At 40.0% G+C, this 17,336-nt stretch overlaps 1 pseudogene across 1 annotated transcript; it reads left to right on the plus strand.

The window, feature by feature from the left end:
* Positions 1–10,770: 10,770 nt before the first annotated feature.
* LOC308341643 (small ribosomal subunit protein eS24-like) lies at positions 10,771–11,182 on the plus strand (annotated as a pseudogene). The gene has a single exon. The product of its transcript is annotated as a small ribosomal subunit protein eS24-like (transcript).
* Positions 11,183–17,336: the final 6,154 nt, after the last annotated feature.

Raw genomic sequence — 17,336 nt, forward strand, 5'->3', positions numbered from 1 at the left:
TTGATTTCCTACAGCTAGATGTCAGCTCTTCCCTCTCCAGAACTAATAGCAGGTTATCTCTATGTGTTTTCTTTTCCAGTAGACCTCAAGATCCTTGAGAGCAGGCTTGATCCCTGATTCACTCGTGCATCCCTCATTGGTCTGGGTATTCGGTCTTTAGTGGGGTTAGCACACATTCATTCAAAAAAACAGCGAGTACCCATTGTAAACAGGCATTGTTTTAGGTGTTGGTTTACAACAATGAACAGACTTACAAGGTCCCTTGTTCCGTGGGGAAGAGAACAGTGAAGGGGAGGAAGAAGTTTTCCTCCACCCTGTTAGGGTTCCTGGCTGGGTCTGAAAATTCAACTGACAAAGATACATTACCAGGAGAAAAGCATACAATTTTATTTAATGTAAGTTTTATGTGACACAGGAGCCTTCATAAGGGAATAAAGACCAGAAGAAATTATTAAACCCAAGTGGTTTTTGATGAAGAGTTGAAAGTCATGGAAAGATGTGTTAAGGCAAAGAATATGAGCTGAGAATAGTAAACCCAGGAAACTCAGCGAAGCCTGTTCGCTCATATTCTTGATATCCCTCCATCCTGGATATCCAGTTGCTCCTTTTTTACTCCAGGTGTGGAGAAGGCACCTGTCCTATGAGGGTCTTATGACCTGCTTCAGAGAAGGGCTGGGAGAAGGCCAGAGAGACCTGCCTGCTTCTCCTATTTTCTCAAACTCTTTCAGTTTAATATACTCAGTACCCCAAGCTGCCATATTTTAGGGTATCCCATTCTGAAGTCCCTCAATAGCAAACCCAAAGCAAATAAATGATCAAGATAATTTCCAGTAGTAACAGTACTATAATTAAAATAGAAGATGAAACAATGAAATGGTGGGTATTTAGTAGAAGACACAGGTTACATCAGATGGAAATCATGAAGGAGGTCTGCTTGAGAAACTGACAGTTTTGCTGAGACATGAATGCCAAGGACAAGGGAGCCCAGTGAAGACTGGAGACCTGAATATTCCAGGCTGACAGAGACCTCAGTCACTGTGAAGTTTTCAGGAGAGAAGTGGTAGAATCTGATTGACATTTTAGACTGATGGTTCTGATGGCTCCATGGAGAAGGAAGAGGGTGACAGTGGAATCAGGGAAGCCAGATAAAAACCTGGAACAGGAACCCACTGAGAAAGCTCAGTGCCATGGACCAGGGTAGAAACAATGAAAATGAAAATTTATCAAGTGCACTGTGGAAATCAGAAATTATAGTTTTAACTCCTGAGACTGATCACAGTTAAAGAAATATGTTACAATTGTATTTAATGAGAAGCTTTGTGAAATGTAATTGCTTTGTTGAAATGTCCCTTCCCAGTGAGAGGGAGGAACTTAGAAAATAAAAAGTGCGGAAAATACTTAATTAAGTTTAAATTTATACAGATTCTTTCTTTTGCTGTTTATTGAGTAGCATGCCTGGAGAGATGGAATGCTAAGTTCAAGGTTTTTCTTTAATCTCTTAAGAAAGTAACATCTACTCGAAGTATACAATGACCTTAAAGTTTCTGAAACAACATACTGTTCTTTTAATCTACAGGATGTGTTGTTGTAAGAAGTAGAATTTGTTTCCTGTCTTACAAAGGAACTCACAAACTTTGTTTTAAAAGAGCTTCACTCCATACAAAATCTTTAGTTTTGTTGTCTAGTTGGAAAACTTTAGGCCCTTGAGTCTTCTCAGTGCAGATTAGATGCAAATAAACAGTGCCTTTCACAGATTCTAATACAAAGCACAATGTGAAACTCCCTTTCGTCAACAGAAGGAAAATTCTCATTTACTTGGCTAAACTTAGGTGAAGTGTTTCCAAATGTATACTCCCAAATTTCACAGTAAAAATGATTGGAAACACACTACATGAGCTTAAAATAAAACACACCCCATTCAAAGTCTGGGTACTATGGCCTCTCTTACACTTAATAAGAGTATCTAAAATAAAGTCTATATTTTGCATTCAAAAATGGAGTGTGACCTTGTTGGATCTGGAGTGAAGAAGAGAAGGAGCTTAGTTTTTTCCAGCAGCAGGGCACCATTCTAGATAAAATGGGTTCCGAGGAGGTGCTTCTGGGCTTTAGAACCTCACGTTAATCTTGGCACACTTAAATATGTAAGAGCCATTTGCTAAGAGTAGAATCTAAAAGTTTTCATCACAAGAAAAAGAAAATTATAACCATGTGTGGTGCTGGATGTTAGCTAGACTTATTGTGGCGATCATTTTGCAAAACATTCAAAGATCCGATTATTACGTTGTACACCTGGAACTGTCATATGACAATTATATCTCAAGTAAATCAATATAAACAAATATTGTCCATTCAGAGTTTGATAGGCACAAATAAGAAAAACAGAGGAAGTAATTACATCAATAGCAAACCTTCGGAACCATTAATGTGATCATTACATGGCTAATTTTGAAGGCAATCTTTTCAACTTTGGTGTGTTTGAGAATATTGAGATTAAAAATTTTGAGTTACAAGCTACTATGGACTGAATTGTATTTCCCCCACCCAAATTTGTATGTTGAAGCCCTAACCCCCAGTATGACTGTATTTGGAGACAGGACCTATAAGGAGGGAATTAAGGTTAAATAAGGTCACAAGCATGGGACCCTACTTCAATAAGATTAATGGCCTCCTGAGAAGAGCCATCTCTCCTCTGCTTCCCCACAGCAAGGAGGAGGCAGCCTGCAAGCCAGGAAGAGAGAAAAGTGCTCTCACCAGAATCCAACCATGCTAACACCCTGATCTCCAACTTCTAGTCCCTAGAACTATGGAAAATTAATTTCTGTTGTTTAAATCACCACTCTATGGCATTTTGTTATAGCAGCAGAGCTGGTTTAGACACATGCAGTCACAGAGATCCTTTAAAAAAATAAATGAGATCATGTTACTCCTTGCTCAATACCAACTGTATCCCCACTTTACTCAGAATAAGAAAAAAAAAAAAAGCCATTGTTCTACAATGTTCTACAATGACCAACAGGACCACCATCACCCAGTTAGCTCTCTCATCTCTTTTCCTACTGCCCCCTACTGACCCATTTGTCTCCACCCCAACTATGCTGGCCTTCTTGCAATTCTTTCAACATGTCAGACATGCTCTTGCCTCAAAGCACTCCCCCAACCCCACCACCCCCCAGAGCACCCTTCCACCAGATACCTGTGTGACTCCTTCTCTCACCTCCTCTTGGCATTGGCTCAAATGTGCCTTCTCAATGTGTTCTACTTTACCTTCCTTTCTAAAAATGCAACATGCTCTTATCTCCTGGACCTCTTTACTCTGCTCTACTTTTCTTTGTCCATAGCATTTATCACTTTCTTATAGACATAATAATTATTCTATATTATTTTTTGTCTGTCTTGACCTTTGAATGTAAGTTCCAGGAAGACAGAAATCTTTGTTTAGTTCAGTAATTTATCCCAGGTGCCTAGAATAGTACCTAGCTTATAGTAGGATCTCAATAAATACTTTGCTTGAGTGCTTTCCCTTCAAAAGTCTTTCAGATCTATTAACTAAACTCGATCACTTAATCTTCATAATAGTTTTAAAACAGCAATTCAATTTTTGCAATAATCCTATGAAGCAAATATCATCATATTCCTATATACTAATAAGTCAGGTTACTCTGGGTCCCCCCATGTTTCTCCACATCAAGTGTGAGTCAAAACTTCAACTCGGATATTTTTATTGCATATCTAGCCTCCTTTCCTCTGCCATGGTGGTCATTCTAAGACATTTTCACAGTGGAACAAAATGTCAAAATACTCATATTAAGAAATAGTGATCTCGGGGCGCCTGGGTGGCTCAGTGAGTTAAAGCCTCTGCCTTCGGCTCAGGTCATGATCTCAGGGTCCTGGGATCGAGCCCCACATTGGGCTCTCTGCTTAGCAGGGAGCCTGCTTCCTCCTCTCTGTCTCTGCCTACTTGTGATATCTGTCTGTCAAATGAATAAGTAAAATCTTTAAAAAAAAAAAAAAAGAAGAAGAAGAAATAGTGATCTCTATCACAACTGCGTCAGAACGATTAAAATGAAAAAGACTGACCCTATTAAGTGTTGGCAAAAAAAGCCAGACATGTGGACATTCTCATACGCTGCCAATGAGAATGTAAACTGGTTCAACCACTTTGGTAAGTTGGCTGTTTCTACTAAAGTTAGCAAATGTCTATGCTAGGATCCAACAATTCTACTCCCAGGTAGATACCCAACAGAAATGAGTTCATATGTCCTCCAGAAGATCTATTCAAGAATTATTCATAATAGCCCCAAACTGGAAACAACCCAAATGTCCATTAAGATTAGAATAGCTACATAGATCTTGGTACACTCTTAGAATACTACATAACAATGTAAGAATAAAATTCATCTGCACATAGAAAAATGGATGAATGTCATAGCCATAATTTCAAGCAAAAGAAGCCAGACACAAAATTACATACTATCAGATTCTATTGATATGAATTTCAAGAAGGTCAAACTAATATATCGTGATTAAAGTCAGAATTATGATTACCTTTGAGAGAGTATTGACTGAAGGGAGCACAGAGGATATTCTGAGGCCCTGGCAATGTTCTAGATCTTAATACGGATCATGCTTTAAAGGGTTATCAACATCTGTAGAAACAATCTAGCTGTATACTTAAGATAATACACCTTACCATATAAGTTACATACCAATAAATAAGTTTTTTAAAATGAACACTTTCTATCAATGAGGAAATGATGGATTATTCAATAGTTACCAAACAAATGACCGGTCACCTGAAAAAAATAAATGTTGATCCTTGGTCCCTGCCATATTCCTGACCTGAATTTAAATTTCAGGTGATCAGATATTTAATAATACAAATGTTCAGCTAGTATTAGAGTAAAAGATGGTAAACTTGTTTTATAATATTGGAGAAAGAAGGCCTTGCTTATAAAAACACAAACAGTAATGTGGAAGATTCTTAAATTTGACTACAAAAGACTTTGAATGACAGAACATGACAAAACAATTAGCATAGACAAAGTTTAAAAGCAAATGAGAGTCTTGGAACAAATACAGTATTTGTTGACAAAATCAAATTTCCTTCTTTCCAAAGTTCTTATAAATTAGTAAGCAAGCAAAACAAAACAAAATAGTCCGGTGAAAGACAGTCTAAGTTATAGGAGAAAAAGCCAGTCTTTAAACATACAAAAAAAAGGTTAATTTTTAAATAACAATAAAATTCCATTTTTCATGCAACAGATTGTCAAGGATCAAAAAGTTTGATAATATATTGTGTTGTTGAGACAAGACTATAAATTGGTACACTTCTTTGGTGAGTAATATGCCAGCATCAGAATTTTAAAATTTTCAATTCAGCTCTACTAGGAATTTCCAAAGACTTATGTACTAGCTAGTATTTTGCAGATTGTATGTGGTAGAAAATGTCTAGAATAGAGGCCGGTTAAGTGAACTGTGATATATACACTCAACAGAATACTGTGCAGAATGAGGTAGGGCTTCATAGGCTGATGTGGGAAGATCCTTAAGATCGATTTTTTTCCAAAGTACTGATGTGTTTGCTCCTATCTGAAGTTAAAAAGGGGTATGGTGGGTATTTGCATGCACATGTATATGCCTATGTCCTCTGGAAGATCTGCAAGAAATTAATGGCTGTGGTTTTCTCTGGGCAGTGGGACTAGGAGAGTGAAAGGGAAAATGTTTTTCTGCTAAATATCCTTTTGCACCATGAACTATTTTTACCAAGGATGGTTGACCCTCAAACAACACAGGTTTGAACTATGCAGATCCACTTACATGCAGATTTTTTTTATAAAGACAATACACTCCTATAAATGTATTTTCTCTAAGCTTTTTATTCCAGTTAGTTAACACAGTGTAATATTAGTTTCAGGTGTGCAATATAGTGATTCAACACTTCCGTACAATACCCTGTGCTCAGCACAGCAAGTGCCCTATATATATATACACACACCATTTTATATGTATATATATTTACACACACCATTATACACACCTCACATCTTCTTTATCCACTCATCAGTCAACGAACACATGGTATATGTGTCTATTTGGCTATTGTAGATAATGTTGTTATAAACATCAGAGTGCATGTATCCCTTCAAATTAGTATTTTTGTATTCTTTGGGTATGATTTTCTTCACATTTTTTCTCCAGCTTACTTTATTGTAAGAATACAGTACCTCATGCATACAATATACAGAATGTGTTAAACAACTGTTATTGGGCAAGGCTTCCAGTCAAGAGTTGGCTATTAGTAGTTAAGTTTTGGGGGAGTCAAAGGTTATACACAGATTTTCAACTACACAGGGGTTTGGGTTGTTCAAGGATTGACCGTACATGTATTACGTGAAAAAAAAAGACAAAAATAAAAATACTATGTTCAAAGCAAAGTAGGAAGAGGAACAAAAAGAAGGACTATGGGGAGGGGAATGAAGAGGAAGAGAAACAAAAGTAATCAAGACCTGCCCTTCTGCATGGCCCACATGGCCTCACCCATGTCTTAAACAGAGTAGGCTGGATAAATAAAACTCACAAATCCAGTTTACCAGTCGGGAATCTCATTTGAGCACCAGTTTGGTATTTTCAGCTCAGGTTAATCTTTTAAAGCTGAACTATTTAGGGCATGAGATACTTGGCCTAGAGAATTTTCTGGTTCTTGGAGCTAGTCTATGCTGACCAGAAATTAAACCTTACCTAATGCTTACTGTCTTTAGAAGAGATGATGGGTGAATCAACATTTTGTGAAAACACACACATGTGTGTATATATACCCTTTATATGTATATAAAACACTAACATGTTACTTATCCAAAGCTAAAGATGGGTTAGAAGTCACTTGGACAATTCAACAATTCTCTATAGGAGCCAGTATTGTGCTTCTAATGATTTTAGATAAAAAATAGTTTTGCTTTCTATTGAATTGTATTTTAAATAAAAGCAGACTTAAAAAAAAAAACTACTAGAACAAAACCTATGGGCAGAAATTTCATCAACAGTTTTTGGAGAGACTTGGGGTTCAGCTAATTTCTAGACTTGAGGTCTTTGTTCTACAGGAAGTGTTCTAGCCCATGTTTATTTTTCCGGGAGGTTAATGTATACCAAAAGGAAGTTACTTTAAAGGGAATTTAAGCACAGTTTTAGAGAATATTGATAAAGCAATAGCCAAGGTAAACAGGTGGTAAAACCTGAGACATTCTCAAGAATTCAGTTTTGAACGTACTAGTGTCAAATTGGTTGATTTTAGTAGGTCAGTCAGATAGAAAGACAAATACTATATGATCTCACTTATATATGGAATCTAAGAAAACCCAGCTCATAGAAACAGAAGACATTGGTGTTTGCCAGAAGTCGGAACGGAAGTGGAGGAAATGAGTGAACATGGTCAAAGGCTCAAACTTCCAGTTATAAGTAAGTTCTGGGGGTCTAACATAGAGCATGGTGACGATAATTAACAATGCTGTACTATGAATTTGAAAGTTGCTAAGACAGTAAGTCATGCGCACGCATGCACAAGGAGTGGGGGAGAAGCAGAGGGAGAAGCCAACTCCCATGGAGCAGAGAGCCTGATGTGGGGCTCCATCCCAGAATCAGGACCTGAGCCAAAGGCAAACGCTTAACGAACAGGTGCGTGAAAACAATCTACTGGCCTTGTTATCTAGTTCTGTATGTTTGCCACAATTAAGAGAGAGAATAAAGCCCAAGACAATAGGTTCTGGGTATTCTTAAAAAAAAAAAAAAAAAAAATCCAACCAACTGCTTGGGATATCCCAAGCCTAAGAGATTTTATCCATTCCCTTAACAATCACTACAACAATGATACATTACATTGAGAACAGTTCTGAGTAGTGACCATGAGACACCAAAAAGCCATAGTTATCAAAGAGAAAGATTCATAGGCTCATAACATTTTAGATGTGGAGGAGCTAAAAATCACCTACTGCCTAGTAATTCAGAGAAATGAAATTGAGCCATTTTCAACAATATAAATTGAAATACACCTTTTGCATCAATTCTTAAGCAACTGAACAATTAAATATAAGAAAACAATAGTTTTCCATTCCCTTCTACTAACTAAGGCTCTACAATACAAGAGAATTTTACCATGACGGGATTTCTTAGGCTTGGGGAACACAAGTTTAACTAGCCCTCTTTTTCTCCATCCTACAACTCATATATAGGGACAAACATTCTATTTTTGAAGTCATCTTTGCTGAGGATCATATTTTTTTTTAAGATTTTATTTATTTATTTGACAGATAGAGATCACAAGCAGGCAGAGAGGCAGGCAGAGAGAGAGGGAGGGGGAAGCAGGCTCCCTGCAGAGCAGAGAGCCAGATGCGGGGCTCGATCCCAGGACCCCAGGATCATGATCTGAGCCGACGGCAGAGGCTTTAACCCACTGAGCCACCCAGGCCCCCTGAGGATCATATATTTTGATACAAAGTATTAGGAAGCACCTGGGATAGAATATGGAAAAAACTTAGGAATAGTTTTTCATTTGGATCCTAGTCTTGACCACCCATAATGGTATGAGCTGAGGAGGGGGAAGGCTACTTTTTAGAAGATTTAGAAGATCAAAATAAATGAGAGGATAATAGTCATCTATCATGAGTAAGAATCTTTCCAGTTATTAAAAAAAAACTACACAAAATAATTGATGTACAGAATTGATGTTTAGAAACATCGGAGTTATACTTTTGATTACCAAAATTATTACCTTTCACAGCGGCAGAGGTAGAGCACTGTGAATGCATTGTAGTTGAAAAAAGCACAGGCTTATTCAAGGGACCAAAATTTCTAATTCTAGAAGAATGTGATGCTAGGACCTTTGGGGAACTTCATGCTCCCTGCATTCAGCTAAATGAGGGGCCTGCTATCACTCCTTCCCTCACCGCAGAGCAGAAACAAATATCACAGAAGCATTAAGACCTGTGGAGGCAGAATCTCCCACTTTTTTTAAGTTTTCAATCATCCCTTCCAGGCTGAACCGCATGCTCTTGGTTTCTTTTCCTGGATCTCGGCAAAATGCTTATGTAACAGCTTGGCCTTTTCACAAAAATTAGGTTCTGTGCTGGGACAAGTTGCTAGTTGTATCAAGAGTCCTAAACCATGAAATCCCAAAATATATTATTGTAAAGGTCTTGGGTGTTCATTCAGATTATAAGTGAGAACATCTATACAGAATTCCATCTGAGCTGAAATGTAGGCAATCTAGTACAGCTGGGGCACAGGGTCTATGGAGACAAGGGGGTAGACAGAATTCTGGAAAGAATGTTGGAAGACCTTGATATCAAGGAGCCCGGGCTATATTCAATAAGCATGGAAAGCCCTCGCGGATTAGAAAACAGGGTAATGGATTATGTAATCCAAGTGGTGCTTTCAGGCCATGGAAAGCAGAAGTTAAAGGAGAAGAAGTTCATTTTTAAAAATTTGCATACACCGCAAAGAATGTCAAGAAAGCATTACAAGAAGTTATTAATAGTAGTTCAGTAATTATCTCCGAGTGATAGACTTATCAGTGCTTTTTATTTTATTCATTTGTGTTGTCTAGTTTTATGGAAAATGCATAGGGGTTGCTTTGCATTAAAGAAGGTCTAAATGATGTGTTTGTTTTATAATGAAAAACACAAATGAAAACAAGAAATAAGATGAGCCCCACACGTGTGTCACCCAGATTAAACAACCTCTCGATCCTTTTTTCTTTCTTTTTCATTCCTCCACCAGTATCTTGCCCTGGGCGGTTCCTGTGTCTGTCTGACCTGACCCATTAGTTCCTGATAGCTTCCTTGCTTTCCAGCAGAGCAAGATGTCCCAGACTCCTCTTAATTTCCTGCCACACGCCTGGAATCAGTCTATCTTTCAAGGTGATTGGTTTCCTTTCAGTGGGTACCAAAAAAAAAAAAAAAAAAAGTATATATGGTTTTAAGAAATAAAGGTATAAACAAAAAGCCAATTTTATACAGAAGTGATTTCTGGACAATTATGTGTGCTACCATCCTGGGAATTGTGGAGAAAATGTTAGAAGTAGCATTAAATAAGTGAAAATATGTGAACATTCTGAAATGAATCTGCTTCTAAGACAAAGCAGACTTGTCAGCATTAAAAACTCTCCCCAGTAGGTAATCCTTCTTCAATTTAAGAAATATTCTGCTTCTTTGTGATCCTTGCAGTATAGATTTCAAACCAGCTCTCACTGGATAGAATTTAGCATCTGTGACACTAGATCCCTCATTTTCGTAAATCTGAGCAAAACGCTGAGTACTACCTAACACCTTCTCCTTTCTGTGTCGGGGGAATCTTCATCTCATAGTCCAGCCTGAGCAGATAACGTGCCATTGCTCTGTTCACACCATGGGAGGAAAGCTTTAATCTTCAAAGCAGTGATTCTTTAACTTTTTCCTCCCCACTGCAAGTGAAGGATACTGAGCTGGCGTGGGGATGGGGGTGTGTTTCAATAACATCTAGGGGTGCCTGGGTGGCTCAGTGGGTTAAAGCCTCTGTCTTTGGCTCGGGTCATGATCCCAGGGTCCTGGGATCGAGCCCCGCATCAGGCTCTCTGCTCAGCAGGGAGCCTGCTTCCTGCACTCTCTGCCTGCCTCTCTGCCTACTTGTGATCTCTATCTGTCAAATAAATAAATAAAATCTTTAAAAATAAATAAATAAATAAATAAATAAATAACATCTAAGCTCTCTTCCTCCCTGGCTCCTTGAAGCTCAGCCGCCATCATGAACCCCACAGTAACTATCTGGATGAGGAAGTTCATGACCAACTGACTACTTCAGCAGAAACAGATTGATGTTCTTTACCCTGGAGAGGCAATAGTACTTAAGACAGAAATTCAGGAAAAACTAGCCAAAAATGGACAAGACCACACCGGATGTCCTCCTAGCATTCAGAGGCAGAACCCATTTTGGTGGTGGCAAGACAACTGGCTTTGGCATGATTTAGGATACCTTGGATTATGCAAAGAAAAACGAACCCAAACATAGACTTGCAAGACACGGCCTACATGAGAAGAAAAAGAGGTCAAGAAAACAGCAAAAGGAATTCAAGGACAGAATGAAGAAAGGCAGCAGGACTGTAAAAGCCAACGTTGTTGCTGGCAAAAATCAAATAAACAAACAAACAAACAAATAAAGTGAGCTGGAGATTGGACAATGGAAGGACGAAAGATTCTGCAGTGACTTTATCTGTGGTGATGGCGCAGATTCTTTATGAGAGCATTAATAAACTAAGAACTTAAAAAATAATGTAAATAATAGCTAAAGCATAAGGAATGTTCATGACATATCAACACTATTCTCAGTCCTTACATGCATTAGCTCTTTTAATCTTGACAACACTATGAAGTAGGCACTAATTACCCATTTTTATTAGACAGACACTGAGGAATAAAAGGGAAGAAATAAGGAGCCCAAGCCCACTCAGCCATGACTTTTATGGAGCCAGAATTTTAATCTAGGCACTGGGACAACAAATCACTCAGGGTGTTTCCCCGTCTCCCTGAACAAATGGAAAAATCCCAAATCTCAAAACCTCTGCTGGAGAGAAACTACTCTATGGAAGAGGGAAATACCAGAACCATTCACTGTGAAAGCAAGAAAACAGGGGCGCCTGGGTGGCTCAATCGGTTAAGCGTCTGACTCTTGATTTTGGCTCAGGTCATGAGCTCACAGTCAGAAGATCGTCCCGAGGCGATGGGCCCTGCACTTAGTGGGGAGTCTGCTTGAGATTTTTCTCCCTCTGCCCCTCCCTCCCAATAACATCTTCTAAAAACATTAAAAAGAAAAAAAAAGAAAACAAGAGAACAAAGTGCCCATGGTCACCATAATACAGTTCTGGCTAACCCAACAGCAACATGTTTGGTTGACAAATCTATCATTCTTACTCAGGAAAGAGCTAAAAAATGTGCTTATGGAAGGTTCACTGTCGTTATAGGGCACTTTTCTCATTGTACGATGTAAGCTGCAGGTGGCCATCCGTATATAAGGACAGTATCTTCATTTTTCTCTCTCAGTCCTGGCACAGAGGAGGTAAACAGTATATAAAGCAAATACTTTAGGAACACATGACATTTGATAATGAGCTCTGGATCTCACACATGGCACCATGACACTTACGTTCAGGTGACCGTGTCTTGCCCAAATGCACATGCTTTTGAGAGTGAAAGAAGGTGCTAGTGCACCACACCAGGACAATGAACCCTTCCTATCCGAGCAGTGTTGCTGCATTAAAGCATGACCAACCGAATCAGCAGAGTCTCAAGGAAGGTAATTTACAAAGGTGGTAGAGCACCGTATTTTAGAAGAAGAAAGGCCGATTGCTAGGACAGATTTGTCAGACAGATCTGCAGCTCCTTCCTCTTTATCTGTTTTTATGAGCCATTGGTGAAAAGTTTTCCTGCCATTTTTACAGTCCTACATTTATGCTCCTGTTCTGTTCTAAACTACCTGAGTGCCTGCAGATGTCTGCCTGTCCCCTTAGTCTCCCTTCTTAGTATACATTTTAAAATATTTAAAAACATTTAAATAAACATTTAAAAACACTACAAATACTTTGCAGTGTTTAAGGTCAAACTCTAGGAGCACTTTTATTCATAATTCTAAAGATTAAACTTTGGGTTCATTTACATAACTTTAGGGGTGGCAAAACTTTATAGGCAATTCAGAGAAGTATCTGTTCTTTCTAGTAAAGGGAAAAAAAAAACCCAACTGTGTAATTTTTCAATCTTGTCTCTGTGGCCAGGAAAAAAAAAACAAAATCAGTATTTCTGGTTTCTATGAATTCCTTCCATATTCTAGCATTTGGGGACTAGGGGTAGTGGGGGAAATCTGGTTGTTTACATCCTTATAAATGATTAAGTTTTCCTGTTTTGCCAACTCAGCCTTTTAGGTTTCCTAGGAGCTAGAGCAAGGATATAATATCATCTGTGGTGTTATTTGCAAACATAAAAGGAAATGACTGTTGTGGCTCATAGATACCACTTACGTTCTATTGTAGAAACAAGGAAGCAGGAAACATAAGCATAGTAGTTATAGATTTAAATGGTTTGCCTGTTGTTCCATAAAACACTTGTTTCATTTACTCCTCTAAGTCTGTGCAATTCAGCTCAGCTACTGTGAAGTAGAAAATATTATCAATTAGAGCCGCAGTGTGCTGATCCTGAATCACAGGACTCTGGTACCCTGGTGTGTTATGATACCCGAAGCTATACCCTGCTTCCCACCTCAGCACACACATCGCAGCAGGCCTGGATGTGTTCAGGGGCTAGATGTGTACAGAAAATTCATAGAGAACAAAACCAAAATGGCACAAAATTGAGAAACAAAAGTTTTTTTGGTTTTTGGTTTTTTTTTTTTAGAAGCCAGAGACCCGAAAATCATAACAATAGAAATGAAAGAACAGTATCTGTCCCATAGCTCGGGCCCCTTTCAGTTCGCTGAGGTTAGATCTCTAAATTGGCAAAATTGGGAGGGACGGACAGGTCAGTTAGGCCCTCGCATCCAATTCAAGAGGTCTAACATTGAGTTTATTTTCTCCCTTCGCTGCCGTCCTACTCCAGCTGCTCAGTCAATGGCAAGACCAGTGGCAAAGGCCAGAAACTGAAGTCATTTTAACTGAAGGTCAAGCCCCTTCCATCTGCACAGCCATCAGTGGGCAAGTGCCGTGGACTATTTGTTTTGACATATTTCTTGTATCCTCTGCCCATGCCTCATTTCCATCGCCTCGCTCTGGTCCATGGGTCCATTGGCGGACCATTAGAACCGCTCTCCAGCCGATTCCTCCAGCAGCCCATCGTCTTCTGCTTCTAGTCTGTCCTACTCATTCTCCAAGGGACAGGCTCATCTTCCTGAAACTCCACTTTCCCTTTCTTCCACAGAGAGGTTCAGCAGGCCCGTGGACTCCGAAGCCTTCTGTAATCTAGGTTTTCTCCATCCTCCTCAATCTTCTCCTACTGGTTCCAAATATTTATTCTCTGATCTGGTCAAGGTCTTCTCTACCCAAGCCCACAAACAAACTGCAATCCCTCCCAGATGTTCACTGGCTTCCTCACCTGGCATATCCTCCTTTCCCCCCTTCTGTCCTCTATAATTCAGCAGCAAGCCCTAGCATCAAACCTTGCTTTCTCTGAATTATGTTGTTTGACCAACATTTGCCTTTTTTTTTTTTTTTTTTTAAATCAACAGTGGAGCACTGTGCTATCCCTGTGGGTGATCCATTCAACCTTGAACAGGGATGGCAGAGGGAGGGTCCTAGTGCTTGTGGGCAGGCTTCCATGCCAGATGTTCTCTCTTAAGAACGTGATCTTGGGGGTGCCTGGGTGGCTCAGTGGGTTGAGCCTCTGCCTTCTGCTCAGGTCATGATCTCAGGGTCCTGGGATCAAGTCCCACATCGGGTTCTCTGCTCAGCGGGGAGCCTGCTCCCCTCCCCCCAATCTCTCTTTGTCTGCCTCTCTGCCTACTTGTGATCTCTCTCTGTCAAATAAATGAAAATAGGACTACTGAGACTTCTTTAAAAAAAAAAAAGAAAGAAAAAAGAAAGTGATCTTGGTACAGAACCTGTGCCCACGGGTGAATGGATAAAGAAGTAATATATATGCAATGGAATATTACTCAGCCATAAAAAAGAATGAGATCTTACCATTTGTAATGACCTGGATGGAACTAGAGGGTACTGTGCTACATGAAATAAGTAAGACATTAAAACAAAGGCCACATGATCTCACTTATATGTGGGATCTTAAAAAACAAGACAAACAGACTCTTACATACAGAGAACTAGGTGGGGGGCGGTGCCAGAAAGGAGGTGGGTGGGGCAGTGAGTGAAATAGGGGATCACGAAGTACTAACTTCCAGTTATAAAACAAGTCATGGGGATGAAAAGTGCACCACAGAGAATATAGTCGCTAACATTGTAATAACATTGTATGGGGACAGAGAGGGACTACAATTGTTGTGGTGAGCATAGTATAGAATTGAACCAATGCTGTACTGTGAAATTAACATAACATTGCATGTTCACTACACTTCAGTTAAAAAAAGAAAAGAATACGATCTTGGGTGACCTCTCAGCCTCAGTTTATTAATCTGTAAAGTGGGGATATCAGGACCTACTTTAGGGGAGTGTTGAGAGATTCAAAGACACAATCTAAATGAAGTGGTCAGTGCTGTGCCTGATATGGCAAGTGCCCCCCAAATGTTAGCTATCATTAATCATGAGACATTTGCTGAGCCCAGGCTCAAGGACCCTGCCTCTAGCAGTTTGTTACCCAGTGGAAGAGAAAGACTTGGATATATGCAAGTGTGCCCATGAACGGCAGGAGGGGCAAGTCAGGGAGGACAGTGAAGCATAGAGTCACCACAAACCAGAGTAACTAATGAATCCAGGAGAAAGGTCAGGCTCATGAAGGAAAGACCATGTGGTTGGTTCGGGAAATGCTGAGAATGAAGAGCCAGCCCGATGTCCCTCATCGGAGCCATGCTTGTCACAAATATTTGGTTTGTCCCTTCAGACCTGCTGTTCATCCTCCCCCACTCTGCCCTAGGCTCTGGGTTCTCAGGGTATTCATCTGAGAGACTACATCTATAGCCTCCCATGCCCTCTGGCTTCTGTTTGAGTTTGGCCGTGGGGCAGCCAGACAGAAGGAGGGAAGAGGGTGAAGTCTAGGTGTTTACTTCTGATTTCTTTCCAAGGAGGCCACCTCAGGCTGGTGGAGTCCCTCGGTAGATGGACACTGTTCTCTCCAGGCAGCCTGTTCCCCACAATGCTCTCTCCTAGGTTTTGGTAACCTCTCCCTGTCCTTATCCCTTTGAATTTAGGCCTGGTGAAAGCCAGGTTCCCATTAACCTCTTGTGGGTCCCCTACACCCAAACCTTTGTGAACAGTCTCTTTGTAAATAAATCCTTCTGGAATGGTCCCAGTTTTGATGTGCCATCTGTGTCCTGTGGAAATCCTCAGTGATACCCCATGTTGATTGTTCTGGCCATTGGGAATTCAGGTCTAGAATTGGGGAGGGAGATAAAGATTAGAGACCAGTCTAAGCTGGGGGAGCAAAGAACATTGCTGACTGAGAGGACGAGAAGGAAAAGAGCCAAGGCAGACTGTTGGGGGTCCTTCTACTCCCAGCAGGGAGAGAAAGAACACACCAGCTTCAAGACTGAGAATCATGTAACAACACTCTGTTCTTAGGACTCTAATGTTCCTAATAATGTCCTTCCAGAAAGATGTAGAAATGCAATCATCTTATGGATGGGGAAGCCATTTTATATTATCAGGGGGCTGACAGCTTGGACTTGACTAGGAAACAACATCGAGTTCTTGTGCATACCTATTTTCATAGGAACTTCACCTCTCAAATTTCAAATTTTTATTTTTAATTGGCAATACATTTGCATGACTCAAAATCAATAAGTAAAAATAAAAATAAAAGGAATACATTGAGAGTCCCGCTCCCATCTCTGCCCCCATTCACCCTGTTTGCCTCCTGCTTTCTCTAGTACTTTTTGTTGGTTGCTTATACGTTCTTCCCAAGTTTCTTTACATAAACACAAGCTAATATAACTATATATTCTTACTTTCCTTTCTCACACAAAAGGTATTATGCTAAATGTACTATATCTTGATTCCCCCCCCCCAACTTAATGGTATATCCTAGAGATGGTTCCATCTTCCTCTCCAGTTTTTGCCTGTGAATGGCATGGAATCCCATAGACCGGAGGTACCACTGTTTCTTCACTCAGATGTAGAGGAGCCTTGACCTTTGCTACCTACCAACCACAGGTCCCTAACTACAGCTCTCAAGCACTTTCCCCTCCCTACAACCATCCAGCGTCCCACCGCTGCCTGCTTCTCTTTAGGCTTTGTCTCCCACTTAGTAGAGAAAACAGAACTTCACAAGGATCTCCCTCAATTCCTTGCTATCAAATATAAAACTCCTACCTCCATCTGCACTCACCCTCTCCTTCCCTCAGGTGGCAACACAGGACACTTCCCCTCTTATTAAATGCCAACCCTGTCATCTCTGATTGGGATCCCATCTCTGTTCTGCCTTCTAGGGATCTTACATTTGTTTGTTTGTTTTGCTCTCATATTTTCCCTTATTTTTTATTAGGTTATGTTAGTCACGATACAGTACATCATTAGTTTCTGATGCAGTGTTCCATCATTCATTGTTTGCATATAACACCCAGTGCCCCATGCAATCCATGCCCTGCTTAATACCCACCACCAGGCTCACCCATCCCCCATCTAAAACTCTGTTTCCCAGAGTCCATAGTCTCTCGTTGTTCAT

This window comes from Martes martes (assembly GCF_963455335.1).
Source record: "Martes martes genome assembly, chromosome: 4".
NCBI classification, from domain to species: Eukaryota; Metazoa; Chordata; class Mammalia; order Carnivora; family Mustelidae; genus Martes; species Martes martes.